Source organism: Abramis brama (assembly GCF_963993115.1).
Source record: "Abramis brama genome assembly, chromosome: 11".
Taxonomy (NCBI): Eukaryota; Metazoa; Chordata; class Actinopteri; order Cypriniformes; family Leuciscidae; genus Abramis; species Abramis brama.
In genome coordinates this window covers 39,809,365-39,835,597 of record NC_139973.1, presented here as the reverse complement: position 1 = coordinate 39,835,597, position 26,233 = coordinate 39,809,365, and the positions used below count along the sequence as shown (strand labels likewise).

Here is a 26,233-nt window from a genome sequence, read left to right as displayed (position 1 = left end):
TTCATTCAAGTAGTTTACCAGATAGATTATTATATGTAGGCTTAATATTGTAGGCTAAGCCTACCCATGTAGATTTTTATTTAAAATTTATTTTATGTTGCTTAATGTTTCACATGCAACAGGTGAGCCAGTGCACAATTATTTTTTATGTATTTTAATTTTCTGTAGATCATTTATTTTGTTAAACTACATAAATGCCATTATCTGTACCGTATCCCAACTGTTACAATAAAACATCAATTGAGCAATATAACATGCATTTTTATTCAGTAGCCTATAAGCAATATTTAGCTTTTAATGTTAAAGACACTATTGATACCGTGAGAAATTTACATTCTCAGGAAAATAGCCGCTTATCAGTTAATCGTTAATCGATCGATAAGGTCAATCAATTAATGATTAATGAATTAATCGATAATTTGCATCCCTAGTCGACACCATTGCTGAGTATTTCCTCCTTAAAACTGCAGTGAACCAAAGACAGACTTTGAAATCGCTGGTGTTTCTGACGTCACAAACTACCTTGTAACCAATCAGATCAACGTGTGATCGCCAACCAGTGGATCTCTGAGCTGAGTGAGTGAGTGGAGGCGGGGCTCATTTGCATATTCATAGAACCGCGCATACTAAAGAATTCTAAAGAAAAGTGACACACACACATGATATTTTATCAATATTTTTCTAAATGTGTAAGCTTTTGGACTTAAATCCTCGTTCCTGTTCACAAATAAATGGAAGCAGGTGCAACTGAATAAGTGTGTGACCTTCAAACTTTGACTGTTTTGGTAAACACACATGACACTATGAAAGTGTGAGTGTTTGTTGAACATCCCTCAGCCTTTATTTAATATTGGACTTCATGCAAGTCCTTCACAGGAGAATGGTTCAGTGAAGCAAAAGCATTTGGGAAAACCAGGTGTCTCAGATTACTGCAAAACAGACCAAGATGACAAAAAACCCAAAAGAAACTAGCCACCGGGTTTACGAGCCTGTTACCCAGAATCCCCTGCTCTGAAGACTCGTGAGGGTTCAGTCTGTTAACACTGTCTGTCCTTCTCTCTTTCCTGCAGTCTTTCCCGTGTTCTGCTTTTCACACGGTCAGTGAAGCATAAGATACAGTACGGCTCGCACAGATGCGTGCGTTTGAGAGATAAAACACAAGATAGCTTGCAGAAAAACTGCTCAAGTTCTTTAAATCTAACAGGTTCGGCAGAGAGGAATGCAAGAGGCATGCGATCTGAGAGAATGAAAACACATCTGAGCAGTCAAACGCTGAATCACATGATGATGCGCATATTTGCATACATGCATATGCATGACACTCCGAGAGAATGAATGATAAACTAGTAAAACAGGAGGAATGTTGCCTTGACTCATCCGTCTCTCTCAGTCTCTGCCGACATTATTACATCATATACATTGCGCTTTTTGGCAATGACTGATTATGGTGCACTTTAAATTCCAGTCACATGCTGTTATGCAAATAAGTAAATTAAGTGAATTCAGAAACACAAGAATTGTTTTCAGTGCGGTGCATTATCGTGAGTGCTTCAAATGAACCCGGACGCATGAAGAACGAGTGAACAGCTCAAACAAGCTCTGACTGACTATACCAGAAAAACTACAGACAAAGAACTATAGTTTACACTTTACTGTCTGAAATATTAGCTTACAAATCATTGTGTGGTAGTTATACTATAGTCAGACTATGTTTGATCTTAAGTTCTTCGATATAAGCTCATAGACAGCGGATGGTCGTGTTCTGTCCGCTGTCCGTCTCTCGGCTCTACAGAACAGTTTTAGAACAGTGACATTTTCCATTCGATTTTTCAACTCTCATTTTGTGACCTTTACAGACAGATAATTCTATTCTGTCTTGCGTCTCATTTGCTGTGGAGTGTGTGTGTGTGAGTGTGTGTGTGTGTTGACACGATTACTGTGAGCTAATGAATGACTGTGTGAGCGCTCTGGACTCCCTCCTCTCTGTTTAGCATTCTCATTATCAGAAAGGCTACATTTGCATCTTAAACACAAATTAAACTGTTGCAAATTGAATTGCAGATTTGTGCCACTGCACAGAGAGAGAGAGAGAGAGAGAGAGAGAGAGAGACTTGTATATAAAACAGGTGCTGATTGCGACATCAGGAAAAGGTGATGTCGTCACACAATTAGATGCTTACAAACTTTAAAAGTGGAAAATTATGATAATGTCTAAAAGACATTAAATTGGTGTTATTATGAACACCTGAACTCACACGAATGCAGTTCTTATAGAACAAAAAAATACGAAAAGTAGGTTTTTGCAATGACGCCATAATAGAACCATCCTTTCAGTTCTCAAAAAGAACGTTCTTAGTGTGAAGAACATTAAAAAAAAAATATAAAGAACCTTTTGTGCAATAAAAAGGTTCCATCATGGATGTTAAAGGGATACTTCGCCGATTAGCATTAAGCTCTGTATCAGACAAAGCTTATATGACTGTGCTTCCCTTCCTCATGTCCCCCTGAGACCAGAGATTTCTGCATTGTGTGTCTGGGAAAAAAACTCAAGATGACGCAAAAATCTTCATTTTGCGTCATCGGAGGCTCTTTTGTCCAGAGGCGAGAGACTACAGCCAGTAGGAGGAGCTCGTCCCGCATGTGTTCAACCTTTCACGATAAAACGCCGTCTTTTCAGTTTCGAGTCGACTAGTAGCCTAGCTGTATCATTTCTCCCGATACTGCCCTCCGTAACCGGTAGGCGTGGCTTGGGCGTGTCCTCGTAGGGCAGCGAAGCAAGTGCATTCTGGGAGTTGTCTTTCATCCACGAGCCAAAAATACATTTTCTGGCTTTTCTCAGTCTAGAAGGCACCAGTGTGTGTGTGTGTGTGTGTGTGTGTGTGTGTATCCTGCAGATCTGTGTGTGTGTATGTGTGTGTGTGTGTGTGTGTGTGTGCATGCTGCAGATCTGTGTGTGTGTGTGTGTGCTGCAGATCTGTGTGTGTGTGTGTGTGTGTGTGTGTGTGTGTGTGTGCATGCAGCAGATCTGTGTGTGTGTGTGTGTGTGTGTGTGTGTGTGCGCGTGCGTGCGTGCGTGCATGCTGCAGATCTGTGTGTGCGTGTGTGTGTGCGCTGCAGATCTGTGTGTGTGTGTGTGCTGCAGATCTGTGTGTGTGTGTGTGTGTGTGTTGCAGATCTGTGTGTGTGTGTGTGTGTGTGTGTTGCAGATCTGTGTGTGTGTGTGTGTGTGTGTGTGTGTTGCAGATCTGTGTGTGTGTGTGTGTGTGTTGCAGATCTGTGTGTGTGTGTGTGTGTGTGTGTTGCAGATCTGTGTGTGTGTGTGTGTGTGTGTTGCAGATCTGTGTGTGTGTGTGTGTGTGTGTGTGTGTTGCAGATCTGTGTGTGTGTGTTGCAGATCTGTGTGTGTGTGTGTGTGTGCTGCAGATCTGTGTGTGCGTGTGTGCATGTGTGTGCGTGTGTGTCCTGCAGATCTGTGTGTGTGGATCATCAAACTTCAATATGCAGCTCAGCAAGAGACAAAACCACCAACCGGTTCATAAACCTCCAAACAGTGACTCAACAGGACAGACCAGCTCGACTTCTTTACCGCTAACACACACACACAGTTTTTAATTTACATCAATGACATCAGTGTGTGGTTTTCTCATCTCAAACTTCAACATTTACATGAGATACAGGTAGCATGTGTAAACATACAGGACTGGATAATATAATCATGTTTGTTTGCTACTGCTAATAAAAAAAGTTATCTATGCTAAAAACCCAAAGCAACTCAGGCAACAATATATTTTCAAATATGTATTCTTTGGCACAAGACAATGAATATCTCAAATTAGTGTGTCATTATTAAACTTGAACAGATTATACTGAATCTGAAGGATCATGTGACGCTGAAGACTGGAGTAATGATGCTGGAAATACAGCTTTGATCACAGGAATAAATTACACTATTATATATTCACATAGAAAACAGTATTTTAAATTGCCATAATATTTCACAATATTACTGTTTTTACTGTATGTCTGATCAAATAAATGCAGCTTTTGGTGAGCTTTCAGAAACATTAAAAATCTTACAGACCACAAACTCTGTGATAAAAAAGCCTATATTTAACCAAGATCTGTTTCTGGACTGATTTGATCATTAAGATACACAGGATTACATTAAAAATACTAAACAACATTTAAACTTCCAAGACAATAATAACTGGATGCTTTAATTCAATAAAAGTCTTAAATAGTCTCCATATAACACTGTATGTGTCCATCAGACACGTCAAACCTGATCTTATTAACGGACAATCAAACAAACGTTCAAGCACTTCGAAAACAAATCTGATAACACACAAACACAACACACACGCCATTCAAACGTAGAGTGAGACTTGATTTCATCCATCAGAATGTACTTTTGGCCGATTGTGTTCTTCAATAACTCTTCTTTCCTCTCTCGTCGTCTCCGTCTGCTGATATCATTCAATCAGACGCGTTCATGATCAGAGTTTGCAGTGTGTCTCGTTCTTCACGATGCTCTCGGCAATCAGGTTCCTGATCCCAGCACAATCAACACACTGATTTCTCATCAACACACTGATTCTCATCCTAACCTCCAGCGGTGAAATCAAGCCGGCTGCGATGTGATTGGCTGACACCTCGCGATCAGAAAAACTCATGCAACTAATACAAAGAAACCGCACACACACAACCTGGAGATGAAGAGAGATCCAGCTGAACCAGCGCTGCATAAACCGCTCACTTTATCATATTTAATAGGCCAAAAATGTGCTGAAGATCCTGTTGCACACAATCTCAGTCCTTAAATTAAGTACAATCAACTTGGATGTTTAAGTCATTTGAACTTAAATTACATTACATTAAACTGACTTTAAAAGTTACTTGTATAACATAAAAAAAAGTTCAGAACTTATTTTGACGAGTTAAAGCAATGTAAAAACATACTGTTATAACTTATTGATCATATTTTTTTTTACAGTGTAGTTTCAACTTTTTATCAAGTAAAAGCCTTTTAACTGTACAAACGTCCTCCTTCAGCTCGTGCTTCACGTCTCTTTACTGACAAAACCTACCGATTTTTATCAAGTAAACGTAAGAGTAACTTTAATATTGTTAGTAATATTTCAACTGGACTGAAGCAGCTGAGGTTTACTTCATTACCAGACATCATTTATCAGAAAAATCATATGATCATCAGGCTTTTGAGGAAGGTTTATTTGTTCATCTCTCAATCATCACTGTATTGCATTGCATTGCATTTTATGTTTTAAAACTACAGCTTTGATCATAAAACTAAGCATTTAAAAATAATCTTGCTTTTATTGGCAGATATAGAGTGATGACAGATATTTGTATGCATTTAATGTAAGCAGTCTGTTATAAAGATTTATATAATTCATATAAAGGCCATGTAAATATGCACCAATATTGTTGCTCATTTTGAGCCTCTGAATAAAATGTAGCTGTTTTTTCCTCAATATTCTCACAACATCATACTATATGAGCCATAAAAGCCTGATGTATCAAATATGATATGACAATGATATGACAAAAAAAAAAAACATGCAAACCTCAAACAATCAGCACGAAACGCTTTTCAGGATTCAGCGTACATAAATGGAAAACAAAGTTGTGTTTAAAATGTACTAGAAGTAGCAAAACTAGCTCAGCACATTCTCCCTCATCACCAGAGTCTTGCTCAGTTAAATTCCCTGCATTCTTTCCTTCGAGCCGATCACTGTTGCTCCGATACGAGCGGAGCCAAACTCTCAAATCACGAGCTGAAAAACCCAGAGATCCTGCCAGCGGCAGTCCACACGTCTGAGAGCTGGCGGCAGGTGTGAGCGCGCGCACACACACACACACACACAGGGAAGGGCTTTCAGGTTTACACTTTCAAAAGTTCAAATTGTTAGGACAATGTTTGACGTTAAAGGAACACGCCGACTCTTTGGGACTTTAGCTTCTTCACCGTATCCCCCAGAGTTAGATAAGTCCACACACACCCTTCTCATCTCCGTGCGTGCCGTAACTCTGTCTGACGCACACACCGCTAGCCTAGCTTAGCACAAAGACTGGAGGTAAACGGCTCCAGCTAGCATACTGCTCCCAATAAGTGACAACGCCAACATTTTCCTACTTACGTGTGATTTGTATAGTCTCAGCGTGTACAAATAACAAGGTCACATGAGACACAGCCATCTTCTAACCGTATACACACTGGGAACTATATTCTCAGAAGGAGAAGCACTGCTACTTCTGCGGAGTGATTTACTCCAGCTCTGAGGAACTCTCTGCTCCTCACCACTGGCTTCTCAGGCACTGCGAGCAAGTTGAAGTGAAACGCTTCTGAGAGAAGAACAAATGTGGGCGGGGCTTGATTTTGTCTGTGAGGAATTGATTGGATGGTTGTGGTTTGCTATTGGCTGATCTCATGTGAGTGACAGGTTGCCCCGCCCTCGTCATCAGAGAAGAGTTAGAGAAGTTATTCTGATAATGATGTGCACGTATTAATCATTTATAATGAATGCTGCAGTATTCCATTAAACAATGTAGATTTCATGTTGACTTTAACCACTGCAGCTTAACATTATTCTGTCTGGACTGAACAACACCGCAGACAAAGTCAGTTTATTCAGAATCAATAATAAGCTGATCTCACTGTATGCAAACACCCACAGGAGTGTTGACCGAGACTAGTTTCCCAGCTCTCCTCACGAACCGTGTTTCTGTGGGTGTGGGTGTGTGTGTGTGTGTGTGTGTTTGTGTGTTTGTAGAGCAGCCGCCAAAGACTGACAGATTTGGCCTGGTTCTTTGTTTCCGTCTGGCTCTGCCCGTTTCTCCGCTCTCCCGAGAGCGTCAGATGACGAGAGCCGAGGGAGCGACCGGGTCACGGCGAGAGAAACATGTTCCGTTGTAAACCGGGACGATCCCACATCAGATCATCCGACCAGATGTATGACATTCCCCGGCCGTGAGAAACAGAGCGAGAGAAAACAACAGGGTGGAAGATCTTCCTCTTAACATTCTTCATGTGTAATAAGCAGAATGAAATTTGATTACTCATCAATGACTTGGAATAAAAGATCTGGAGAGAGCAGAACACAACCCTGACCAATCAAACTCTATTATATTCCATGTCTTCATTATTTCCATGATAACAACTTTCTAAAGCAGAAAAAGTTTTAAAAGGGTTTTTAAAAAGTTTTCACATTTAAAGTGTAACAAAACTTAAAATTAAATGCAATAATTAAACTGAAAACAATTTACAATATTTAATAATTCTACAAACATTAAAATACGACAATTCAATTATTTTATACAAAAGAAATTAATTAAACATTAAATTATATTAAATTAAATACTACGTTTACTATCAAAATAAATAAAAATTGATTAGATTACATTTTTATTTTTATTTCATTTTATTTTTATTTATTTTACATATTTATTTCTATTTTTTTTACTATTTTACGTTATATTTTGTATTTTATTTTATATTTAATTTTTTTATTTTATATAATATTACATTTTATTTTTTATTATATTATATTTTATGTTATATATTTATTTTATTTTATATTATATCTTTATATTATATTATATTATATCTTTATTTTATTTTATGTGATATCTTTATTTTATTTTACATTATATCTTTATTTTAAAGATATAGAGAAAATCCTCTAACTTTTCTGTGGACATAACCAAGGCCATGTGGCTAGAAAATATATTAACCAATAATGATAATCACAGCCTTTTCATGATTCAATCAAATCAGAATACAAGTGTGATGTAAAACCTGACTGACATACAAATCCTAAATGAACACACACAACCTCCATGTCTATATATATCATCTGGGCATCCTAATTAAAACATTTAAAAAATAACTTTTCCCACTTGTTTTGCTCAAAACTGTGCATCTATAAAAGGATTTGCATCTGATAGGGCTGCACAATATTGAAGAAAAATGCGATATGCGATAACTCATTAAATAATGCGATATTAGATATGCGATACGATAATGCTTAAAGTGTGTAACAAACTTAAATTATCTTCAAAATATATTTGAAATTATATAACCTATATACATGTTTCACATTCTTTTTGTGACAAGACTAAACTCTAAACTTCTGAAAGTGAACATCAGTGTTTTACTGTAGCGTAAGAAGTGTTATGTTAACATCAGTGTAAACCTCGGGGTTCAGGTTATCCTACATTAGGGTTATTTAACAACAGAAACTGAATAAATCAAATGTAAAAATAAAACACAGTTTAGTCTTCACTGTATGAATTAAATATATCCTGATTCTTATTAAAGCTAAAAAAGTTATTCAGCCGAGAGGAGTGATTTTCTCTTCGTCTTTTGTTCATGACCCCAGTTATTGCAAGCCGTTGCGATATGCATATCGCGATATATACATTTGCGATATTTCGATAACTTCGATATATTGTGCAGCCCTAGCACCTGATGACGAGCAACTGTCCACCAACATCCCATTTCCCACAAAAAACACAATAACGAACAAATTTCCATGAACCTCTTTGACAAGATGAACAGCCTCTCATTCAGATGAACGGGTGAAGCCCAAATTAACACCGTTGTTGTAGCTCGACCCCTGCGTTCATTTGCATGAGTCGCTCACGTGGGATAAACATTTCCCTTCAGCGTATGTCACGGTCCGACCCGAGAGCACAACGCCACTACATTTCACTCGCAGCAAACAATGCGCCGCTGACTCTCTGACAAACACAAAAGCAGAGCAGACAAAGAGTGAGAGAGAGAGAATGAGAGGCAGATAGATGGATGAATGCGGGGCTTTTGAAGGGGTCGGGGGGAGGCGTGTGTGTGTGTGTGTGTGTGTGTATCGCCGCGTTCCTGACGGACACTGGACTGTTTCACGCATCACTGACCGGCACCATGGAAACACACCAGAGCTGGGCAGTGTGAAGAGACTCTGCAATAGTTTATACCACAATATGAACTTGGCAATAAAATAAAAAATCCAATAGGCCAACCTAGCAAAACAAACACTCTTAGAAGAAAAGCTTCTAGCTGTGGAGGCTCGTTTCCGCCACAGAATAAAAAAGATAAGGTAATTGCGACTTTTTATCTCACAATTCTGACTTTTTTTTCCTCACAATTTCGAGTTTACATATAAAGTTAATATTGATACTTTATATTGATATAAAGTCACAATTGCGAGTCATAAAGTCAGATTTGCGAGTTATAAAGTCAGATTTGCGAGTTATAAAGTCAGAATTGTGTGATATAAAGTGGCAACTGCGTGTTATAAAGTCACAATTGTGAGATACAAACTCGCAATTGCAAGAAATAAACTTGTAATTGTGACTTACGCAGAATTGCATGTTCATATCTCGCAATTCTGACTTTATAACATGCAAATCTGACTTTATAACTCGCAAATCTGACTTTATGACTCATTTGTGTTCTAAAGTCAGAATTGCGTGATATAAAGTTGCAATTGCGTGTTATAAAGTCAGAATTGCGTGATATAAAGTGGCAATTGTGTGTTATAGAATTGTGTGATATACTCACAATTGCGTGTTATAAAGTCAGAATTGTGAGATATAAACTTTTTCATTAGAATTGGACTTTATAACACGCAATTGCGAGTTCATATCTCGCAATTCTGAGAAAAGATGTCAGAATTGTGAGATATAAAGTCAGAATTGCAAGAAAAAGTGTCAAAATTACACGTTTATTTCTCGCAATTCTGACTTTATATTTCGCAATTGTGAGAAATAAAGTCACAATTATCTTTTAAAATGTTTTATTCTGTGGCGGAAACAAGCTTTCATATCTAGCTTATGTCTTGTGATATTTAAAAAAAAAAACATTATGTAGTTGAATTTCCAGACAAAAAGCTATATTATTACATATGCCGTAACCATGTTAAGAGTCCAGCACTCTGTAAAGTCTCCTCCAGCACATCCAGAAGACTGTCAATGAACTCAGAAGAGCATCAATTCATGTGTGAAAATGATTCTTCATGCTCCTCACAACCATTCTCTCACAGTGTATATTTATAGACATGGGAATATGACTTTGGTCGAACACACGCATGCCTGTCTCAGCATCACATGCTACTGGAATGATAGGAATGTGAAATCAGGATCCTTAAAAGGTGCAATGAAGTGTGAAATGACAACATTAACAGTCCAGAAATGACACTATCAACGCACACAACAGCCTCTCTGACATCTGATACACTCATTGAAGGATTAAAGAAAGCATGAACTGTAATGTAGTTTTGGCCATCACACACACACCCACACACACAAACAAACAAACGCTCTGTTCTGAAGCAGCATTACAAATCTTTACAGGTGTGTCATACGCCAAACGCTTAAGCATCCGTTCTTATCGACATCACATGCATCTTTCACAGAAACAACTGCCATTGTAGGCTGTAGACGGCTCACTAGAGCTAAGCAAATAAATAAGTGAAGAGAAAGGCGTTCAAACACACAGCCAACATGCAAACAACATTAATGCACACATTTGCATGCATTTATAATCCTCAGCTCTCCTTTCAAGCAGCAGAACACGTGTTACTTGCTCACAAGGCAGCAAAAGAATAGTGTTAAAGTTTTAGATAAGTTTAGATTTTAGCCACAAAAAAGACTTGGAATATTGCTGTCCAGACTAATTATGGTGTTTTTGTAATTTTTGGAGCTTGGCATTAACGTTCCTTGTATGGAAAACAGAAGCTTGTACATTCTAAAATCTCCTATTGGTGAAAAAATGATACGATGACAGAATTGAAATGTTTTGGGTGAATTATTGCAAAGCGTTTGGGGCCGAATTAACTGAAAAGGAATTTGTATACAGTGCTGGCTTGCAAGCCCTGTAATAAAGCACCACTAGATATACAACCACTTAGTGCAATCAAACAAGACAAACACAGTATGGAGAGCACAAACGCAGTGGCTCATGGGAAGAAAACTGTTTGAGCAATGCCATAACTCAGCAAAGGAAATAAATCTCATTAGTTCTCACTGGAGCACGTTATAATTAAAACTACGTGTTGCAGTGTGTGTACATATGTCATTTATAATTGAAACATTCGCATTAGAAATTTGTTTCATGCTTTTTAGCAATTATAAACACACTGAGTTGTATTAAATTAAAGCGAGTTTACTGCAGTGCAATACGTGTGCTCACATTATTTACAAGCTGAGCTTAAGATACTGAATTATTTAAACGTCTGTGCAGTTAAAACTGCAGGAGCGCAGCCACAATAAGAGGAAAGAGAAATGTGTGTTTGAGTGAATGCATGTGTGTGTGTGTGTGTGTGCAACATGCAGAGAAAGCAATGCCGCAGCGCTGTGTGAAGTCGCAGGGGAGAACAGTGCTGCGATTGGGATTCTCGACCGGTTCTGCTTCGGGACCCTGATTTTGCATTGAACATCAAAAGGTAAACATCTTTAAAGAAGTGAAATGCAACCGTTTTATCATGAACTGCGGAGGTCTGACAACACACACAACTTTTAAACATGAAATAGATTCATATTTCATGCTGTCCACAACCCATACACTCCTAAAAATAATTTTTTTTAGGCATGGATGGTTAGGAATGGAGAACCCCTGTGGTGAAAATCCAGCTTTTAATGTTGTTTATGTGTCTATGTGGTGTTTTTAATATGCTTTAAGACAAACCATGTGTAAATTCATAAGTCGACACCATTGCTGAGTGTTTCCTCCTTAAAACTGCAGTGAACCAAAGACAGTCTCAAAAACACGCTTTGAAATCGCTGGTGTTTCTGACGTCACAAACTACCTTGTAACCAATCAGATCAACGTGTGATCGTCAACGAGCGGATCTCTGAGCTGAGTGAGTGAGTGGAGGCGGGGCTCATTTGCATATTCATAGAGCCAAACATACTAAATGAGGCAAGGGTGTCGAGTTACATTCAAGATATTATAAGGCATAAAGAATTTTTTTTAAGTAAAAACATTTAAATATGTCATTTTGGTGATCAAAGATGAGTTTTAAGGGATAAAATGATTGACTACAGGGGGACTTTAACATATGTGGAACTTTTCCATTGCACAAAAGGTTCTTTAAAGTGGAAAAAGTTTCTTTAGAGTAGACAAGACAAAAATAAAATGGTTCTTTAGAGGAAGGGTTTTTGGCAACGCTGTGAAAAAAACATTTTTGGAAGCTTTATTTATAGGAGTGAATGGGTCACAACACACTAGTTGAGTTGAGAACCTCTGATCTTGTGATCAGTCGCAGATTGAAATTCACATCTCAATTCAGTCAACAATCTAAGAGCAAAAACAGGCAGAAAATACTGAGTAGAAAAGAAAACCATCTTGGAGAGGTCAGTCCTCCTGATTGCTGCTTTAGCTGCCGACTGCATTTAAAGGAGAAACATCTACCAGAAACACATCCAAAATCCAAAACACTGAGCGTGCGCGCGCACACACACACACACACAGGAGATAAGCAATGCAAGGAGTGCAGAAGAAAACAAGGGGGAGAAAAAGCAGAGCGAGTGGGAGGGATGAGAGAAGTCAAGTTGACCGACAGAGAGAGAGAGAGAGAGAGAGAGAGAGAGAGAGAGAGACAGAGAGAGACAGAGAGAGCGAGAGAGAGAGAGACACACAGTTTGTATGGATGTATGACAATTTCCATTATTTGTGTGACCCAAAAATGGCTCACACTGCAGTAAACTCCAGTGCAATCGTTTGATTTTTGTCGAAACAACACAAAAAGTATCGCCACGTCACATGCTGCAAAACACACAAACACAATCCCACACTGCAGGAAGATTCACTCAGTCCTCCAGCTTTTGCTCTCTTTTCATTCTGCATGCTGTTTAAACACACTCGAAAGCATAAAGGACTAGTTTAAGTCTCAACTCCATACGACAGAAAGAACACGTCGTTTTGTGTTTGAAAGCTGAAGTGTGTAACATTTTTCACTCAATTCCAGCTTAATAAACATAGACGACTTAAAGTAAACCGTTTGATTTGATTTCCCTGAGACGTGTAAACACGGCGCTCTGTGTGTTTGAGCCGCCCATCCACTCTGACGCCACAAGACCGACTCGACCAATGGCGTGAGGATACGTCTCAAAACACTCGTTATTTAGCGATTACGTTTAGTGGCGCATAAGTCACACACTTCAGCTTTAAAGGGATAGTTCACTTAAAAATTAAAAGTCTGTCATCATTTACTCGCCCTCAAGTTGTTTCAAACCAGTATGAGTTTCTTTCTTCTGCTGAACACAAAATTAGATATTTTGAAGAATGTCAGTAACCAGACAGTTTTTGGACCCCATTGACTTCCACAGTATTTCTTTTCCTGCAATGGAAGTCAATGGGGTCCAAAAACTGTCTGGTTACTGACATTCTTCAAAATATCTTCTTTTGTGTTCAGCAGAAGAAAGAAACTCATACAGGTCAGAAACAACTTGAGGGCGAGTAATTGATGACAGAATTTTCATTTTTAAGTGGACTATCCCTTTAAGTTTGCAACTACTCTAAACCCAAATAGCAGCCGACTCACCGCATGTGTCAGAGATCACAGATGCTGAGAAACAAACACACACTATCAACAACAAGAAATCCAGAAATGAGCGACTGCCAATGAAAGAGTGCAAAGCTGGAGCCAGAATACAAACAAACAAATGAACAAGCCAAAGTGGCAGTGATCCGCTTCCCACGTCCCTTCAGCCGCTGTCTCATCTGGAATTTTGTTGGCTCTTTTTCCATTCTGTGCGAAGCCGACAGTACGTCCTTCCTCTAAGTTGTTTGTTGACATGCAGTTATGAGTCAACTCTCGAATAGTTTAAGACTGGAATTACAGGAGGATAATCTCGTCACGGACGCACCTACTCTACGATTATCGGTGTAAACTTGTGCAAAAAAAGTCACCAGCGAAACAATACGAAACTGTGAGTCTTTCAATGTGCACAAGAGAACAAGATCCTGTCTGAAGAGAAGAGATGGACCTGTTCACATTTATATGCACTCAAGTATAATCAGGAGAGCGGTTTGCTTGCAGGGTGTGACCGCAGCAATCGTCGACCATTCCTGAAAAACAACTCATCCTAAATAACAGATGTCACACAGGAGACGTAGACAGAGAGAGAGAGACAGACAGAGAGACAGAGAGACAGAGAGAGAGACAGAGAGAGAGACAGAGAGAGAGACAGAGAGAGAGAGAGAGAGAGACAGAGAGAGAGAGAGAGAGACAGAGAGAGACAGAGAGACAGAGAGAGACAGAGAGAGACAGAGAGACAGAGAGAGAGACAGAGAGACAGAGAGAGACAGAGAGAGAGAGAGACAGACAGACAGAGAGAGAGAGAGAGAGAGAGAGAGAGAGAGACAGAGAGAGACAGAGAGAGACAGAGAGACAGAGAGAGAGAGACAGAGAGACAGAGAGAGAGCGGAGGCCCTTTGTAAAACAGTTAAAAGTGTTGCGGATGAAAATAAACTGGAAAAGCTGGATATTAATAATTTATAACTGTCAACTCAAAGTGTTCAATGCCATCCAAAGGAAAACCGCATCCTGCTGAAAGCTAGTTTCCGTTGCGGAGTTTTACTAAAGGTGATAACATTTTCAAACAAATGAAACTTTGGAAATGCTTGTTTTTCTTCATCTTCTGATTCAAAGCACTTTAAAACGTAACATTATGCATTTCAAAGCAACGACACATATCAACAGAACTCAAATGCTAGGAGTAATTTACAAAGATTACAAAGAATGCTCGACTGCAAAGGTCACAGTGAATGTTTGTTGTGTCTACCGTGAGTCTTGACTGGAGTTTGTGGAACATTTGTCTGCATTTTAAAGCATGATATCAGTGTCCTGAGAGTCTCCTGTATGGTGTGTTGACCATATGAGATGATAAATACAGAACAAGGCAGTCAATGTCAACAATTAAGATGGAAACATGCATGCAGAAATTTACTAATAATATTTGAGAACAGAAACTGCCCATTATCCATCAACAAGTCTAGTGGGTAAAGTTTTCAGCCAATGTCGGTGATCTCAAAATGGGCAAATATCATCCGATTTATCAGTCTATCACTAGTAAGGACACAAGTGAACGTGTCATTTCACGGCGATCAAACTGTGCGACGACGGCCTGAAGGTTGGACAGAGTTAGCAGTGTCTGTGTGTGAGGAAGACCTCTCACTGTTTGCTCTTTAACAAACACAGTAACAGCTAGACCTCTTAAATGCTTTTTAATTTCACCATTGGCCTGAGGACGAGGACAAGGAGAGAGAGAGAGAGAGCGAGAGAGAGCGAGAGAGAGCGAGAGAGAGCGAGAGAGAGAGCGAGAGAGAGAGCGAGAGAGAGCGAGAGAGAGAGAGCGAGAGAGAGAGCGAGAGAGAGAGCGAGAGAGCGCATGTATGCATACTTTTTCTTCTTTCTTTAAACTTAAGGAATCCCTATATTTTCCATTTTTCACATGGGATTTACCATGTAATCAGCTCAATCAGAACATGCTTATTTAAGAAATGCAGTTAAAAACTATATAACAGCTAAAGTTTACTTTGATTTGCTTGAGAGCCTTGATATGTCTCTGGAGTCACATTCTCTGATCAGATATCATACTTTACATCCCACTAACACAACATATACCTTTCCTATTATAGAGCATAAGAGACCAATAGATCTTCAGGAGACATAGATCGCATATACATTACATGGTTCAAGTTACCCAGTTCAGATTTTTTCCTCCCATGTGGCATAGATTGGAAATGACCCATGAACATATAAGCAGGAAAAAAGCACATGGATCCAGATATTCTCAGATCAGTTTCAGGCCTCATTCATATTTACATTCTGCATGATATACGTGCATTTGCGAATATACATATGGGATATTCTCCTGTCAATGCGAATCGCACGTCATTGAAAAAGCAACGTGGCGATTGAAGTCAACTCCGGTGGACACCAACCGCGATCACATGACAACAAGGGCTCTCCTCTTTTTTTCCTCCGCCTAAAGAGACCGATGTTTTCCTGACCTTTAAAGATGGTGCAGAAAGCAAAAGCTTGTATTATCATTTCATCTGCGTGCATTTCAAATCGCACCATATTTACTTCCTTTTTGGCCTTTCGCCCCTATGAAAATTAACCATGGTTTTATTATAGTAAAAGTGTAGTAACCATGTTTTTATGGTGGACTGATTACCATTTGTATAACCAGAGTTTTACTACAAAAAACATGGTTAAACTATGGTTAGTGTTGCAAAACCATGATTAATGTGGGATGCCATTTATAGTAACCATGTTTTTTTGGTTTTATTAGTAGTACATCCATGGTTAATTTTCGTAAGGGTTTGTCAGTATGTCTACATTGGGTTGTTTTGCCAAGTGTACAGTGTAAATGCAGATATCAAATATGGGTCACTTTTAAAAGATGTGAGCTGGTCATCAAAAAATGTGGATAGTGTCAACAAATTGGAATTTGGCATCAAGACCTGCAGTGTAAATGTGGCCATAGAGACTTCTTTCAGTCATATTTTGGGACTTTAAACCATTGCGTGATAGACTGGCAAGGCGGCACACAAACGTTTACCCAGCACCATTTGAGAGACTAGCAGAGAGAGAGAGATTATAAATAGAAGTCAAACAGAGGGTGAGCTATGGGCCACAGAATGCCACAATTATGAGCTCTCATGCTGGAGCCTGGGATGTTGACAACGCAAGAGGAGCACAAAATATACAAAGGGGAGTTTCTTGTAGTTGAATACCAGCAAATAATGCATGGTACTGCCATTGGTTTTGGGGCATCTGAGTGCATTATCCATGTAAACACCATGGATAATTGTCCAGTACCATATTAAATCCATTACCATTTGATACAATCAGTGCCATGGTGGTGTAAATTGTAAAGCAGCAATCTTGCCAAGATTGTATCTCTCTCACCCACACATTTGTTAATCTTCCATGTGGCCAAATTTATTTCACATTTCCACTCATCATAATCTATAACAAAAACAATAGCCTGTATCTCTCCCTTTGTGCCCAATTTACTGCAGTGCTTGTATCTTTCGCTCCATAATTATGTCCCCACTCATGCGATTTATTTCCAATCATTTCTGTCTTGCTGAGATAAATTATTTTGGTAAAGGAGCTAATCTTGGTCATTATTTTTGCTGTGGGCCTGAGCAAAACCAGTCATGCTAGTGGGGAGGGGAAGCCTGCTTGGCATATGTTCTACAGCAGCTCGAGGGGCAGTTAGCATTCCAAACTCCACACATTCGACCCTTTTCACATTTGTGAACATTTCCAGGTTTGTCAGAAGCAGAAGTCTTCATAGTTGGGTAAACTTCTACAGTGGTAAATAAGAAACTACATTAAATATATTTTTCGTGTTCCGATTTGCTCAAACAGCAAAAGAAAAACTCCACAGTAATGGTTACACAACTTTCAAAAGAGGACAAAATAGAGAGATTGATAACGGCAGTCAGATGAGAGAAAGATGTCAACTGTACCTTATTAGAAACACCTTCACAGTAGCCTATTAACCTTTTTTTTCCTTTTTTTTTTTTTTGAAGTAAAGGCAATATAATACAAAAGTGTTATAAATGTACATACATTTAAAAAATATATATAAAAAAACTTTGCAGGATTTACGATGCTGATGACCGTTAAAACGCGTCATCACAGTCTGTGAAAGGCGCGAATCTGTGTAACGGATTTTCACGGTAAAACAGATATGTTGCCGTGTTACAGGTCTTTTCTGAGGTAATGTTTGCTCGACACTACATCAGGTAAATATTATAGACTGTGTGTGGTCTAAGAAACCTCAAACTCTGGCTAATTTTATGGGAATTGCTTGATAACACGTTTCAAAAGTCCTTTGACGGTTTGAAATAATTTTACACGCAGGATCTGGGACTACAATCGTACATGACTACAATAGCATTCGATGTGAATTTTATTCATAATACACATCCTAAAAGGAGGATAATGGCTTTAACTCGCTGACCCACGGGGCCCGAAGTCGTTTTTTATAGGCAAACCGTGAGATTATTCCCGTTAGGGTTGTGTTGGGAGTCCTCTTTCTAAACAAACGATTCCCTCACGCCTGATGAAACATTCCCAATTTCCATCTGAATGTCCGTCACGCTCCTAACCGTCACGTCGTGATAACAATGGGAAAGACAAGGACCATGAATAGTCGTCTGATATGTCGAGACCAATCGTTTTTCTAAGGTCTATTTCTTAAACCCCAGAAGAACCATCAGTAACCAAAATCCCACCAGTCCACGATCATTAAAAAGCCTGCGCGAGCTCAATGGTCATGTAGGGGCAGATGACGTCTGCCAACTTCTTAGAATGGTTTATACATGGTTTTCATGCTGCACTGGATCACATACATACATGCATACATACATACTGAATGAATGAAGACCAAGAAAATGGACAGTATGTGTAGACGCGTTACACACCCACGGACAGCAGAAACCTTCAGATGCACCGCAGCAACAGCTTCCATAACCAGTTCTGCTGTTAACGCCCTTTTAACACAACACATCGAGACTAATCATTTATAAATCAATTAGCCTATCGATTTTTACCAAAAGCAACATGTGGTTCTGTGAGATGAGGGTGCCTCTTAAAGCTGGATGGAGAAACAGGAGGGGTAGTTTAAAAATAGCCCCTTTCACAACATAGGGTTCCGAGAGCGTTTTCAAATCGCGTTTTTAATTGTGTGCGAATTTCTCAAAAACGCCTTTGTAATGTCCGTTTCTTATCGGTCTCAGTAACTTTGACCTAACCCTACCAGCACAACCCGTCACCATGCCGCTTGCTGTTGTTCTTTGAGATCTAAATGCTTTGACACAAAGCAGTTAACCACCACGACCCGAGTTTGTTCAACTCCACAACGTGTTTGGGAAAGTATGCAAACCGGATCAAGTAGTCGAAACAAAACCGATACATTTGATACTGTAACATTTCCATTCAGCCGGAGCGTTCGAGGAAATGTAATCGGTAATAAATTCCCAAGCCTTACATTCCAGGATAAGCTTGTAAAAATGTACTTCAAACAGCCAGCAAACGACATCCAAATGTTTACAAAGCCTCTAAATGTGATCAATACTCAAAATCGAGAACAAGTCGACCGCTTGGTGCTTAAAGTTTTATACGTGGTCTTTGGATAGTGTAAAAGCCGAATGCTGGTTTCCACACTTAAACACCACAGCAATGCTTAAATTACACACTACACGAGTCTAGTCTCAACACAGCTTTCCAAAACTACTCGCATTTCTGACCATTTTACCGTTGACAGTTTTGATAATCCTTTTGTGGTACTTACACGTTCGAGTGATCCTTGGATGGCATGTCCTAGTCATAGTTAAATTCCCAAACTCGCTGAAATATCCCGTTCCGTGGCGCGACAGGAATGCGTTCAGAGCGCGAGCAGCTTCGATCTGACTGAGCAGCGCGAGCACGGACTGCACTGGAAACGATCAATCACGCGCGGAGTGCGCGCCCGGTTACTCTATAGCGCCACCGCGCGGCGTGTAAAGACACGACACTCTACGCTTTCCTGTGAAGTTGAAGTTTAGTGGTCAAATCAGTTTGATCCCAACATTAAACACAACACTGTATAGTGCATTATAATATGAAATACAGAAAAATGCAATCATATTTTATAAACAATGCATATGATATAAACAATGCAAAAGCACAATACAGCAAAACAAAATTATTGGAAAAAGTTAGAACCTCAGAAGTTTTTGTTTCAGGACAGCAATCATATTGATGCTTCTGTATTATCAGGCATAAAACCATTGTAAACTCGCTTATGCTGAAAGCATTAACATATATAACATTAATGTTATGGAGTTAAGTGTGTGTTTGTGAGAGCATGATTACTTGAATAGAGAACAAAAGCTCTCTCAGGCCACAGAGTCGATTGATCCGCTGGTGGTGACATCTCTTCACTCCACAGACTCACAAACATTGTGTGAATGCAAGCAAGCATGCAATTATAAGCATTTGTTCATACAAAACAAATACAGAATCATACAAATGCTACAAAAAGGCTGGAGCTGCAACAAAGCCAGATCTTGATCGATATCACCTTTCATATGATTTATGTCTTCCCGACAGTCTTTTATTCTTTCATGTTTTTTTTTTTTTTAAACCCTCGCCAAACCACATCAAAGCCTCTGTGTTCATATCGGCCAGAAAAAAAGGAAATCACTTTAATGACATGTCTAAGTATATAGGTCATATCTGGCCAGCATCTGGTTCTCAGTCCGTGCTGCTCATAATCACTTAATAAAACAACAATAATATGCATGAGTTCATTTAATCAGGTCACTTGATAAATGACAGCACAACAACAGGGTTTTTATATGTTGTAATATAATGTACCTCAGCACATGCACTAACCAACTGGTCATCCCTCAATAAAGTGTTCAGTCTCTGTTCTGAATCCTGTTAGAGGCGAAACCACATGGCAAGGATTGGCAACCCTGCTGGGATGAGATTAGACAAGCTATTAAAACACACACACACACACACACCAGACCATGTTAGTACAGCCATCCACCACATTCCACAATTTAAAGACTTCAGCCATAAGGAGATTAACAACTCTGTTTTCTGCACAGGTGTCATATGGACATCCAGAGGCACAGGAGTCATTTATTTACCATGGACGAGCTCAGGGATGAATCTCATACAGAAGAAGATCTTCAGTTCTTAGTGTGTTACAGTGAGTGGTTATTGCAGACAAGTAAGGTTAGATCTGGAGCGACTTACAAAGCACAATTTAAAAAGTACCAAAGTGGAATCCAGCAACACTTGTGGAAAGGGGGAACTTTAATAAATTCTAAAAAATTGTCAACGCGTTTCGGATTAAGAGTCTTCTTTAGGATATACAACAGACACAATGCACGCTATGAACGTTGTGTGACGTCTTGAGTGGAGCTTGTCAGCCGGAACTGGGAACACTTCCCATAACACCCAATGTACTCGTTACATCATAAGACGAATGGCATCTACACTATTAGTCTCTGTTTATCCTGAGGTTTACCGTAGTCTGCCGGATCTGGGCTGGATGTGCCTAAACACGACCACAACGCAGCCCTGAAGTGTCAGCAGAGACCGTGTCGACTAGACTATCCTCTTCCCTTTCCATCTGTACAGATAAAAACTATCACATGGATTCGCGGAAACGACTAAAGACACTCTATTATGCAGGCCAGACTGGGAATTTGGCAATATCACTTCGTAAAGACAGACTACGCTCATACGCATTCAAACGCACATGACACTAAACACGTAATACACATGTGCATGCAGTCACCGTTTCACAGATTCACGTTTTTGAAGTTTACACGGAGATGATAGCGGTATCGTTTTCAAAACTTGTTTTCAAAAACTTGCACTCTGAAACCTATATATACTTAAATTACACTTAAGTGTACTTGACTTATACTGAGAGAAAAGTCCAAGTATATTTCAAAGTTTGCGTTCTCAGGCCACCAAACCAGGCCGCTGTCGTGTAAATGAACGTCCAGAACGCATTAAAAGTTTTCTGTTTTCTGTTGAAAAATGATTAATAACTAATGATTTTTTTTACAATGGAAATTAATCGATCAAAAAATTATTTAAACTGGACAATGACTTTCTTCTAGAGCTGCTGAACAGCCAAACAAACTCTGATCCATTAATTTCCTATTATCACTGTAAAGCTGCTTTGAAGAAATCCTTAAAATGTTCATGCATTGTGTCTGTTTATTACCTGAAGATTTGGTAATTTATAGAATTTATTTAAGTTCTCCTTCGTCCTTCTTTGCAGACAACAATAGCATCATGTTTTCTCACAGCGTTCACTCGCGCAACAATATAGGCCTATAAGGCATTATTAATATCTGTTCTGTCTGTTATACATCCGCTGACATAGTGCTGCAATTTTGGTTTATTAAAATGATTAGGCTTATATTAAGCTTGACTGCAATCAGAAACCTCTTATATTTAAAGTAAAGAAAACATTCCCACTCGACCAACCAACCAGTCATACTGGATTTTTAACTGCAAAATCGACAAAATCCAGGGAACAGACAATGGCAGACGTTGGAAAGATGTTATCACGTTAAATAAGACACTTTGTTTACTACTTGACCAGAATGATTGTTTCCTAAAATTGCTTTGAGAATTTTAATGCCAATTCTTAATGTTTACGTTTCAGCTTTTTCTCTATTTTCTTTTTTTTTTAAATCAAAACAGTACAAGGTAATTTTAATTTATTTGTGCAAAACCTAATTCATATGTGCTATTTAATCTTTGCTATTTCAGTCTCCAGCATTTCTGACAGCACAGTGATGCTCATCTCACCTGTTTCTTGTGATTTCACCTGTTAAATACTTTGCATGTTTCTCTAATGCACCGTGAAGTCATGTATGGAAACACTGCGATGTGAAGCCTTCTTCTCTGGTTTGAGGGTCGTTGCGTTCTTTGGTTTCAGATTACATTCGGCCTCTTGTCTCTCTGGAATTTCAATTGACTATTTTGGCTCTGACCTCGTACCGTTCATGTTTACGGTCTTTGCATTATGACTGGAGCTGAGCTTGTTAAAGAGTCCAAGGCACTTGTTTAACCTTGTAATTGTCCATATACCTTATAAAAGACCTTATAAAAAAGTTTGCCACCTCCACACACACACACAGTTCCTGCGGAATCACGGTTATGTTGGCTGAGACATTTAAACCTCAGTCACTGATGGCTTCCTTTGAGACTCCATACAATCACATCTAATTTCATCAGCTCAGCTAAGAGACAACACACACTCGAGTCGAGTTACAGAGCTTTTGATCACAGCTTCAGATGCCCAGAATATGTTCATCATGAGTCTATCCTGGAGTCTCAAACAGTGTAAGGGTTTCACTGTAAAAAATTCTGTTAAATTAACGGTATAAAAACGGAAGCTGTGGTTGCCAGAAATTTACCGTAAAAAATACGGTAGCAACATTTTAGGTTTTACAGACTTAACTTACATTTACAGTAATAAACCGTATTTACTTATTATATGTACCGTAAGATCACAGTTATTTACCGTATATAGTACGGAAACTTTGTTAACCAATTAACGTTTTTTTTTTAGGTTAAAATCACAATAATTTTTTACAATGGTATACTTGAGTAACATATTTGAACCATATAGTTTGGTTATTATTTTGAAGAATGTTTTTTGCTCAACCTATGTTTATGTTCCTTTAAACAGCTGCTTTTCTGAGAATGACTTCTGTTGTGTCTCGTGACAGTTTGACGGGTTTTCCCAATGAGCGTTTGGTTTTTCTCACCACTAACCCGTGCAAGGCCTCGGACTGCTTGTTCATTAGATGTCTTTACTTACATAAACCCACAGTGAAACATTTACTATGAATTTATCTTAATTTAATAAATCTGTCCTTATTATCGAATGACAGCTGAACAGAAGACTGCTGATGCTTTGAAACTGATGAATATTTCTGAGCTTTTCTCCTCGGATGTCTTCTCATTTTCACTGATTAAAAGATCTCGGATATTAAACCCAATTAAAGCTAAAGACATGTCCAATGGTTCTGTGTGTGTGCGTGTGTGTGTTTGTGTGTGTGTGTGCAGGGCCGTAGCTAAGGATTCGGGGCCCCCTGAAAAAATATTGATGTGGGCCCCCTCCACCCTCCACCGATAACATATACTGTAAATAGATGAGTATGGAGGTCCACATATAACAGAAGATGGTGATGTTGTTGTAAAACCTTTATTTTAAAAGTTAAATGTATATAAAAATTACAACTAATAAAAATAAATTGTTAAATAATAATAAAACCAATTTTTAAAAAGTAGCAGCAAAATAATGTTTTTTCCCCCATCAGTCTGTTATACTTCATAAATCAAAAAGTAAACATTTATAAATTGACAAGAATGCAGTCAAATTAAAAAAATAAAGTCATTTATTGTATTATTTTTTAATAAAGATAATATTATTAAATAAAGCTAAAATTTATTCATTCAAGTGCAGTGTGTTGTATTCGTGTTTTCTTGATTTAATAAATACATCATCAGCCGGCAGGTCCGGTGCATAATGCAATGCGTCGTGACTCGTGTCAATTTTTTAACTATTACAATAGTGTAAAAAGATAGGAATTTTGACCACGTAATCATTCGGTCGATTGTGGTGCGCACCGATAGGCTAATGGAGAGTGACAGTACCGGCAGGCTGTAGACGGTAGTTTTCTTATTCCCAGCGAAATAACAATACAACCTGTCTTTGAAGAACGTCTTGATCGACTGTGATACAACAACTCTCCTGGCCTCCCTCTCCTTCTTTTCATAGAGTTTCTGGTACCCTGATTTATGTTTTCTTTTCCCCGACATTTTGTCAGTCAATCTCCTGCTCTTCCACCAAGTTCATCGTTAACTTCAGGACCTGCCGCCTCAACTCTGATTGGTTCTGTTCACGAGCTGGGGTGGGACTTACTATTTTATTGGGTCCATCTGATGTTTGTCACTGATTGAATAATTAATAAATACTTTAGATCGGACTAAACCATTTATAGGGAAGTAAGAGATATTTGGAAAAAATATTTAACCAAATTGCATGTTTTTGTGGTTTTCATTTAAATCTCAGGCATACAACTAATATAAATATTAGAATTTTTCATACAACAGGGGCCTATATAGTATAACTGCTGGATTTTGTGGGGCCCCCTGGGCAGTGGGGGCCCCTATAATTGTCACCACCTTTCACCCCACTAGCGACGGCCCTGTGTGTGTGTGTGGAGACATATTCAATGGTTCTTCTGATATTTAAACCACAACTGATGATTCACTGAGATGTTTTTGTGAAGTCTGATGCTTATTACAGATGCACTGATATGAACATTTTGGCCAATATCGATAATTATTTATATTTGAAAGCTAATAACCGATATATTGGCAGATAAATCTAAATCCAACTTTTTTATATGATTTTTGAGAGCCTGATTACAAAAACAAAATCTCACCATCCCAAGCACACAATTATAATGTTCTCATTATAATTTTAAGTAGCCGATATGACAGATTTGTGCTGCACATGTTGCACTTAACCGTATTTCCCTTTTAAAGGTCCCATTGCATGAAAATTTCACTTTGAGGTTTTTTAACCTTAATATGAGTTCCCCTAGCCTGCCTATGGTCCCCCAGTGGCTAGACGTTTTGATGGGTGTAAACCAAGCCCTGGGTATTTTTGTGAAAATGAAAGCTCAGACGGGCAAATCTAGAATCTTCCCCTTATGTCGTCATAAGGGGAAAGGTCACCCCCCCTTTCTCTGCTTTGCCTTGGCCCGCCCATGAGAAAATGAGCAGCAGGAGCGCGATATTGTTTTTTCCTCGAGAGACATCATGGCTTGCAAACGAGCAAAGCATGGCAGTTGCTCAGTGTTTGGATGTACAAATGAACACAAAGGTATTTTTTTAGTACCTTCAGTCGAGCCTCTGAAGAACCAGTGGGTAATGTGAATTTCTGATGTGTAATTGTTCAAGTTCAGACAGATAATCTTTCTTTCAAAGTCGTTCAATACTGTTTATGCAACAGTAAATCAAGCCAGTGACTAAACGATCAACTTGTTGTTTCTCTTAGTAGGATGAAAATAATCTTACTTAAACTGTGATTAATATACAGAAAGCGATCAAAGAACAATCCCTTTCCAATCGCCCAAGCTGTCAATCACACAGCGCGAGTTTATCTGGACACTTGCCAAAACTCGTTATGAAATCAATGATGCTGTTACGCTGCACAACGAAGCTCTTACTGTACTTACCTCATGTTTGCATTGGTGAAATCATTAGTGAGAGTGCAGAAACTGCGTTGCAATGATAAGATCTTCATTCACGCGATCAACAGGCTGTCATCTGCTCAGTGCTCATCACTGCAACCTTTTATGTGATGGGAATAGATCTAAATACGTAAAATAACTTCTCACGATTCATTAATCCCGATAGCTGTAATAGTAAAAACGTATAATAGCTGTAATAAAAAAGTTTTTGAGAGAGTTCCACATGTAATGCTAAATAATTAATATGTCAGCCAATCACAGCAGGGGGCGTTTACACTGAAGTCTCACAGCAGCCAATCACAGCAGTGGGCGTATACACTGAAGTCTCACACAGACACGCCCCTTCAAACAGAGCATTCAAATCAGAGGCTAAAATCAGGATAGGAAATATGCCTTTTA

The 26,233-nt window shown here is 38.8% G+C and overlaps 1 protein-coding gene across 1 annotated transcript in view; it reads right to left on the bottom strand.

The window, feature by feature from the left end:
• plxna1b (plexin A1b) overlaps positions 1-19,481 on the bottom strand; it is a 137,981-nt gene extending 118,500 nt beyond the window's left edge. The window contains exon 1 of the mRNA XM_084128859.1: positions 19,336-19,481. The gene's annotated coding sequence lies outside the window, so the exon portion shown is untranslated. The remainder of the gene's footprint in view (positions 1-19,335) is intronic.
• Between the last annotated feature and the right edge of the window lie 6,752 nt (positions 19,482-26,233).